Raw genomic sequence first — 10,000 nt, forward strand, 5'->3', positions numbered from 1 at the left:
GTAAGTAGCCTATTTAGACGTACCGAGGTCTGCAGACATAAAAAACAACACATAAGTCAGGGCAGCCTTAATTGTAATTCTGATTTGAATGAGAAAGCATGTTAATAAAAGGCGGAGAGGTAAAAGGTTTTACCTTAACAAGACCTCCGCTAAAACAACTCTGAATCTGAAGAGGGTGCACTCTGAAATGTGTGTATAAAGCCCTTTGTGTGTATGTGTGCGTGTGCGTGTGTGTGTGTGCAGGTGCGTGTGCGTGTGTGCGTGCGTGCGTGTGTGTGTGTGTGCATGCGTATGCGCGTGCCATGCAGGGGTGATTTATTCTGAGCACAGGGCAGGTAAATTGAAGCAGGCCTTTCAGGTTGGTTTTCAGCTCCAGGTCTAATGAGAGCAGCGTTTCCCGTCTCTCCAAACAATACGCCCCTGTCTCTTAAGAGCCCTTCCAGCCGCCTGCAGCCTAGCCACTCTACATTAGATCTGTGGCCAGGACCAGCCACTACATTGAAAGGCCCCAGGCTCTGAAATGCTTGTTTGATTCTCTCCCTGCTTTGCCTCTAAATGAATGATTTATTGGCTGTCAATGAGCAGGCCAAGCGTAATGGACAAAAGCAGAGCTGCACAGCCCCAGTCAAGAGGATGGTGTTGTGGATGTTCTCTTTGAGGAGCTCCATGGCTCTGTCTGAACCTGTAATGAAGGGTAAACAGCCAAGCAAGCACCAAACCTTAATATGACTTTAATAGGGACACTGAATAGGGACCTTTCAGCCAAATATCAACAATGGTTTCATTGTATTAATCCCCTTTTTCTTAAATAAATGATAATAGATTTTACTTTCCCAATGTCAACTAGCTTTCTTTAATTACTTACGTCTGTGTGTGTGTGTGTGTGTGTGTGTGTGTGTGTGTGTGTGTGTGTGTGTGTGTGTGTGTGTGTGTGTGTGTGTGCGTGCGTGCGTGCGTGTGCGTGTGCATGCATGCGTGTGTATAGTGCGTTCCTAGTGTCAGGGCATGGCCTCAATAGTACCAACTTAGGTTACGCCAAAAAAAACTCTGCTTCATTCATTTCAAATACATGGTCACCTTTAAAATTGCACAGAATTTCCGAGCCACTAGCTGCCACAGATGTGGGACAAAGCAGTCTATCAGAAGCACCAATTCCACACAAGGCTTCAATCAATTAACAGCGCCTAAGTAGACAACCACACACACACACACGCTGACACCACAGTGGCCACAGGCGGCAATGGAGGAGACGTGTTATTTAAAATCCTCTCAGCTTTTGTCCCCGTGAAAGGGGACATTAACACCCGCCCATCCTTTGGCCTCTGCTTGTCATCCAAACGGCTAATTTCTCCATATCCCCTTAATCCCTCCAGAGACACTGGAGGTTTATGGCCAGAAGGGACAAGGGGCTCCTCGGAGGCTGGGCGTCACAGTGCAGAGTCGATGGGAGCTTTTGGAATTGACGTTTTATAGGAGTTGCCTTTGTTTTGTATCATGCTCCCTGGCGTCCCACCTTTGAGCAAGTCTAATGATAAGTGACAGGCCATTAATTGAAGCTCTTTAGCAAACTGTCATCAGAAGCGTGTCTGTTCCTCCAACATTGAAACCAAGAGAATGGTTTTCCAGGTTGGGTGATGGGTGCTATTTGATATAGGATACGCCCCTATGTTATATTGTATTGGCACATGTGGTTTTGTAAAGTATGGAAGAAAAGATGCTAATGTCTGGGGAAAAATATCAAGTATTGGCTTTCAAACGTCATCTTAATGAATGTGTCCTGTAGCTCATGTTTCCTGCTCCCAAACATAGCTCCCAAGGCTGTGCTGAATAGTTAAGAAAGTTAACTAAACAAAATGTTTATTGTAGGCTATACCTTACTGAAGTGTTAGAAAATGTTTAGTTTTCTAATTTAAATCATATGTGATGCTAGGTGGATAATTGATATAGAAACATAAGACAAAGAGTTGGGAGAAACTTAAACTAATTAAGTGTTAATTGTTTTAGCAAATCTAGGAGGATTCAGGGAAATGTGACATCAGATTCGTCGTTGTATTCATCTGAGTATGTTCTTTGTTTCAAAAGTATACCTATATATATATATATCATTGTTGCTGCGCTGCACCACAAAAGTGTGCAGAAATGTATATAGCATTATACCATCTATACAAAAGGATATACCTTTCAGTTTAATTGAATTCTAGGGAACAGCTATGGCCTTTATTTAAATCAGTATTTATAGTAGCAAACACAAACAAACAACAAATATACATGGCAAAATATTGTTTTATTTTATTTTTTATTTTATTTTATTTATTTTAATGTGGTGTTGGTAAATTCATATTATACGGTATCAAAGCTTGAATTGAAAATCTCCCAGCTATACAGAATAATGTAATGGGTTTCCACAACTGTGCAGTGTTTTGTTTTTGTAGTTCGCACATACACACACACGCACGCAAACGCACACACACACACACACACACACACACACACACACACACACACACACACACACACACACACACACACACACACACACACACACACACACACACACACACACACACACACACACACACACACACACACACACTAGAATAATATAAAGAATATACAAATTGTACTTTATATATGCTTCATATAGGCTTATTTTTCTTCCTCAAAAGATTCATCATGATGAAACTATATCATTTGAAATCCACTAACAGGTAGACGATTAGGGGCTGCGAGTGAACCTTCCAAGCCTCCCACAGCTACAGAAAATGTAGCAGACAAGCTGAACGCTTTGTTAAAAAAAAAGCCTGATTCATGTGAATTATTGTCACCCATGGGGTATGTTAGATGCTCTAAAGACCTAGCCAACTCAGCTTTAGTACAATAGAATCTCATTTATCTGAACCCCAATGAACGGTGGCGGAGGAGAATGCAATGTTTGGATCATATGTTGAAGGTTGCGAATACAAATAAATAAATAAAAGGTTAATGGATATATATATAATTATGCCATGTGTGATAGGTCTAAATCAGGTTCAGTTGTGAGCTTGTAGTCAAACAGAATGCCAGCTAAACATTTACTGAATGTATCTATTTGCAAATAATAACGTAATATCATCGGTATCACTGATATGAATGATATTGAATTACTGATATTTCCAGTAATTCAGCTAATAAGACATATATTTTTTATTTTACCTTGATTTCGCTTTCATGCTCATATTGATAGGGTCTTTTTAATGCTTCGACTTCATTTAAAATTTAACATAGCTTAAAGATCATGCAGGTCAACCATCCAAAGACACCATACAGAGCATAACAATTCCTTTTGTGATGAATTATTAATATCAGTTTACTAACTATATTCCAAAGAATCCAAGGACAAAGCCACCATCATGGTACATGGCCTAAATCATCTCATTGCAGAGAACTGTTCAGTGAAATCACTTCACATTGAATTTATTCTACGTCCCCAAGTCCACTCATTCGGCTCCAGTTCATTCCCTTCCAACCAATTTACCATCTGTGCATCTCTCCATCTTCTCAGTAAAACAGCGAAGGAAACAGTTGTCGTTGTTTGGGTTTTAGGGGCTAAATGATGTCGCTAATCACCAGCTTTAGTAGGACTGATTTATGGAAGGGACATGAATTGTTATAGGCTGAGCCCCGTGTGTGTGTGTGTGTGTGTGTGTGTGTGTGTGTGTGTGTGTGTGTGTGTGTGTGTGTGTGTGTGTGTGTGTGTGTGTGTGTGTGTGTGTGTGTGTGTGTGTGTGTGTTGGGTAGTTAGGTGTCACAGTGGGGACCTGTGGGATAGGCTAAATAGTCCTATTATTTATCGCCTCAGAGCGGCCTCTCTGAACGGAAGAGCGGCTCTCCAAATTGAAATATAGCTGAGTTTACCCTTCTGATTACTGCTGTAGTTTACTCCCAAAGCCCGAGGAGATCATTAAACAATGGCCGCCACCAGCAACTCGACGCCCGATTATGGCGCAGGATCAATGTGCAAACTGAGACATAGCTAACCCTGCTGACGGACAATAAGTGTGTTTCAAAGGCATAATGTTTTACTCCTAACGACACTGTAGCTGTTTGCTTTTCATGGCCAACCCATCCAAGCCTGCATCAAGAAACCTATAATTTTGTCTTGCCTGGTATGAATGTCTATGCGATTCATTATATTTTCTACATGAGAAAAGGCACTCAAACTTGCAGCTAATAGGTAAAGCCATTTTGAATGTAAACTGGCCAGCTAATGTTGTGACAAGTAACATAATTGGTTCAAAATTCTAACAAGCTGATTAAAAATATGGTAATGGTTTATGAACAAACATTGAGCACACTTGGATGCCTTATTGTCCAACTGAATTAACGTCATTGTTGATATTGCAGTAAGCCACAAAGGCAAGATACTCAACCTCAATGAGGAAGCGTGTAAAGTTGTGAAAAGGAAAACAAAGGCACTTTAATTGGTCACTTTGGGTTTTGACCTTTCCTGGTATAGGCTTTTCCGTGTGTGTGTGTGTGTGTGTGTGTGTGTGTGTGTGTCTGTGTGTGTGTTGTTTTACCGTAATATATATTTCTGTTCCATGTACCTATGAAGACAGATGATGAATTGAGCATGTAAAGATTTAAGAAAGCTGACGCTATAAATGCTGCGCCGCAGTAAGAAAAATGGGTTATCTCACTGGAGCCATGTCTCATTCCATCCCAGCCATCACCGTCACATCTCCGGGTGTTTCCACAGTGACCTTTGCAGGCGTGATGTTTGTCGGGGGTTTGCAGGTTGAGTCCTTCACACACTGCTGCTCTGATTACCGCAACATCTGTAACATAAACAGCAGAGCAGGACATCAGCACAGCAGGCCTAACAGCCATGACAGTGAAGTGACAGTGTCAGCTCAAGACACGATGACAATGATGTCACTGTCCTAGTATGTAGATGGTTTGCTGCTGATTGACAAGTATGTCTGTTCCAGGGAGAGGCATGGCCTGTGAGGGAAGAGCTGACTTTCATCACGGCAGCTTTTTATGTCACGATATTAAACTTTGGCCTATAATTAGCTCTGTGATTAATATGAACTTCACAGCGCCGTTTCTTCTGTGACTGGCACAGCGTGGCATCCGGTGCAACATGTTACCTCCAGAGATGTCTGAGGCTCCATTAGAAATTAGTATGTATGTCAGCACACAAGTCAGCCAGGACGGGCGAGAGAATCCACCGCAGCAATAATCAGCCTTATTCGATAATAGCAGGATAAGAGTGGAATAGGACCAAAGCTGATGGGAGATCGCTCTGGAGAGGCGTATTATGGAACCACTGAATGGAGAACCGTGGGCTATTTAAAAATCACAAAGAACCCAGCGAGGAAGGTAAAAGAAAATCTATTGGTGATGAAGAAACAGTGGAGACAGCAAAAGCTGTTTTGCAGTCATAAACAGATCGAGCCTTATTTGGCTGTTCCCAGGGCCAAAATATTCATCGTGAAACCCATGTTTTTTGTTGTTTTGTTTAAAACATTAGAGGTATGTGTAAAAGACACAAATGGCTCTGCTACTGTTGAGCGCCCGCATATCTCTCCCATGTAGCAGGCTGTTTTAGTGGCTGTTGTTGCTGTCTGTCCTAACACATTTACCTTAAGCCATCAGCGCTCATTAAACGCCTGCTGGTGCAGGGAAACAAAAGGCTGCCCGCCGAGCCAATATGCGCCTCTGACACGTCAGCCAATCCCCAGACAGTCCGCACAGCCTGGCTGCGCCGCAGAATTCTCAAACATATTTTTCTAATTTATGGACGGATAATAAATCAACATTAAGGCTTGGACAACGAGTTATACATCAGAGGAGGGAGATGGCTGCAAACTGGGCCACTGTGCAGCAGAGGAGACCGGGTGCACATCTGCACTACTAAAGTCACTGTTGGCGCACGTGTATGCATGTGTGCATTTGAGTGTATGCACATGTGTGTATTAGTGTGTGTGTGTGTGTGTGTGTGTGTGTGTACGTGCATGTGCGTATTGGCGGTGTGTGTGCGTGCATGCCTGATTGTGCCGTGTGTTGTATGGTGGTTCTGTGTGCCTGCAGTGTCAACAGCAGTTTTCTTCCAGCATCTGAGATGGTTGAAACGGTAACGTTTCCTGATGCCACTGCATAGAGGTGGCGAGTCTGAATATTATGAATAGGAAATTAGATCATTAGGATTTACTACTGGAGGGACAGTGCTTTAAATGCTTCATAAATTTTAATGTTGTGAAATATGCATGCGTTTGCATTTTAATGCCCATGTGAATTGGACTTTCAGGGATGTGGTAGGTCACAGGTTCTATGCATGGCCCATGTACAGTACATGCAGGAGCACTGCATTTATCATGACTACAGGGCATGGCCATTATAGACACAATCAAATTTCACAATTTCTTGTTTACAAAATACCTAAATATTGATATTGGGATGATAATATCTTATTGTGAAGATAATATAAACAAATGTTTTCAAGATTTTCAAAAAAGAGTGAATATAGATCTACAAGCTCACAACGTGTCAATCAATCGAATGTCACGATTTCTTGTTTACAAAATATCCGTACCTAAATATTGTTATTGGGACGATAATATCTTATTGTGAAGATTAAAAATAGAATAAAATGTTTTCGAGATTTTCAAAAGAATTATGAAAATAGATCTACAAGCTCAGAGCGCATCACATCACATTATGTGCTTGTATAGACCAGCAGATTTTGTATGAAATCATATAATGATATTATGATATCCAAACTCGTGTCCGATATCTAGTCTAATATCATGATATAACATACATAATTAATATTACTGTTGTCTTACTAAACTACCAGCTTAGTAAGACAACAGTAACAACAGTAATGATGCAGAGAATATGCATCCAATCAGCAAAATTCCAAAACACCTTCCATTGCATTGTCCCTGATCCCGTATTGCATCTTAAAATGTTATTTGAAAATACAAAAGTTGAATATTTATATTATATATTTAGAGATTTGAGCACACCTTGAATGGCAGGATATAATGAGAGAGAGAGAGAGAGAGAGAGAGAGAGAGAGAGAGAGAGAGGGAACATAAGATGCACTAAAGAGTCTTGGGACGGATTCGAACCCAGGCCAGCAGGCCTTATTTATGTGGTATGCGCTCGTACCAGGTGAGCCACTGGGCTCGTACCAGGTGAGCCACTGGGCTCGTACCAGGTGAGCCACTGGGCTCGTACCAGGTGAGCCACTGTGCTCATACCAGGTGAGCCACTGGGCTCGTACCAGGTGAGCCACTGTGCTCATACCAGGTGAGCCACTGGGCTCGTACCAGGTGAGCCACTGTGCTCATACCAGGTGAGCCACTGGGCACTCCATCTGCAGGTTCAGTAACATTTAGTTACTGGTTGATATCCAAGAAAGACAAAAAATATATAATTTGAAAGAAACTACATTTAGTTGACTTTCGCTAAATGGAAGAAAACCACATTTAAAAATATTTTGCTTCCCATAGGAACATGAAATGTAAACATAATTGAGATAGACTGAATTACATTATTCTGGCATAATACTATAGTAGCCTACTAATGTATATCCGTATCGGAAAGAAAATTATAAATAATTATTTATTATCTGTAGCAAGCTACCTGTAAATATTCATCTAATTTTGGTTAAATTGTAACATTTCGAATTTGGGGAGGACATGCATGTTTGTTTGCATATAGCAAACTTTCAGGAAACCAGCTTCTCTGGAACTGCATCACAAACATTTAAAAGCAAACCGAGTTAAATAAACACAGAGGGTTGCACTGTATGAAGGACATTCCTGATGATTTCAGCACTATGGACAGTTTCCAGACCAGTCAGTAATTGATGAGGCAGTTGGCGACACTGTTTCAAGGTAGTGGTGGTTGTGCTTTAATTACATGATATCATGGGGCGAAGTATATTATAGATACACAGATGGGCAGGTGGGTGGTAAAGTAGTAAAGTGCCATCATGAAGAATGGCTCGGGCCATAGTTATACTCACAATACGAGAGAAACACTTTGTGTCAGTAGGTACAAGCTGTAAATATAACACCAAGCCTGTGCCTATTATAAATATGCATATTATGCAGAACATATCGTAAAGAAACGTGTGAAGAACATATAATAACAATATAGAATGTATAATCCTACCATAATTCCTCCTCACAACCCAGTGTAACAATTTAAGCAGGCCAACATTATGACTATATATCATGTCAAGAATAATGTCTGGCTGTGCATATTGTTTCCTGCCAACAGCAACACATCACTGTTTGCCTTTAGTTAGACTCTCAGACCATCAGTGCCTTCATGTTTGATGCATAGCGTCGCCAACGTAGAGTTCCACTCCAAAATTATTAGACCTAATCATTCATTAACCTCCATTAGACTGATAGGAGGGGAAGCCTAACGCCTGATTACATCCTCAATGTGTGTGAATGCGCGCACCCGTGTGTACACCAGCACCTGTGTACATGCAGGCGTGTGTGTGTGGTTTGGTGTGTATGCCTGTATGCCTATATAAGCAGGTGTGTATAGTATGTATAGGTACATTGTATATGTGTGAAGGTGTATTATGTATAAAAACTGTGTGTGTGTGTGTGTGTGTGTGTGTGTGTGTGTGTGTGTGTGTGTGTGTGTGTGTGTGTGTGTGTGTGTGTGTGTGTGTGTGTGTGTGTGTGTGTGTGTGTGTGTGTGTGTGTGGCAGAGAGGGATTGTCATTCATTAGAGTGGAGCACAATCAGAGGTAAACTAGCCATGGCGGCCTGACTCATTATAAGCTGAAGGTTTATTTAAAACCTCACACTGCCTCATTCCCAATCCACTCACTGCCATATGCATACAGTAATTACACAAGTGAGGAGGAGGAGAGGGTTAGTGAGCTGCCGTGTGTGTGTGTGTGTGTGTGTGTGTGTGTGTGTGTGTGTGTGTGTGTGTGTGTGTGTGTGTGTGTGTGTGTGTGTGTGTGTGTGTGTGTGTGTGTGTGCGCACTTGCGTGCATATGCGCGCGCGTGTACATTTGCGTGAGTGTGAGTGTGTGAGACTGTGTGTGAGGGAGATAGAGAGAAAGAGAGAGAGACTGAGAGACAGAGAGAGAGCATGTGTGTATGGTTATTTTTCATTCCGTGTTTCGCCTGAGTTCTGCCCCTATAACTGAGGATCTAATCAATCTGCCGGCTATTAAGTTTGTTAATTGATAATGCATACTAATTAGGCCTGGCTCCGTTACCACAGCGACGAGTAGAAGGTGATTGTAGGCACCAGTCCAAATGGACTTTTAAAGCATAGAGCGTGAGGTGAAAGCCATCAGGACGGCACACACACACACACACACACACACACACACACACACACACACACGTATGATATGATGCAGATAGACCCGTGCACACAATATAAAAAAATAAACATTCTATACTTGACCCCATTTGCTGTGTTGATGACCTTTGTGACCTCTGTGTGTCACTAGAACCCTGGTCTTCCAATATATAAACACATGATTAATCTTTCATGCCTTGAAATCATATGCAATTGAATTTACCTTCCAATGTAAATGATAGAAATAGACATCACACCAGACCACCGTAGCTTGTATGATAACCAATCGATTGGTAGACATTTACTTTTCAAAATAATATTTTTTAACAAAATGGTGTATCAATCATCATTAAATCCACTAATATGGTTTTGTTTGTTTGTTTGTTTGTTTGTTTGTTTTGTTGGAACACTATCCGTACAGGAAAAGATCCGAAATTCTGGTTTGAGAACAATATTTTTGGCGGATGTTTTAGTCTAATTATTTAGGGAAAGGCATACTCCTTTTTTCCACCCACGCGCACGCACGCACGCACGCACGCACGCACGCACGCACACACACACACACACACACACACACACACACACACACACACACACACACACACACACACACACACACACACACACACACACACACACACACACACACACACACACACACACA

Source organism: Protomyctophum parallelum, assembly GCF_964188405.1.
Source record: "Protomyctophum parallelum genome assembly, chromosome: 15".
Taxonomy (NCBI): Eukaryota; Metazoa; Chordata; class Actinopteri; order Myctophiformes; family Myctophidae; genus Protomyctophum; species Protomyctophum parallelum.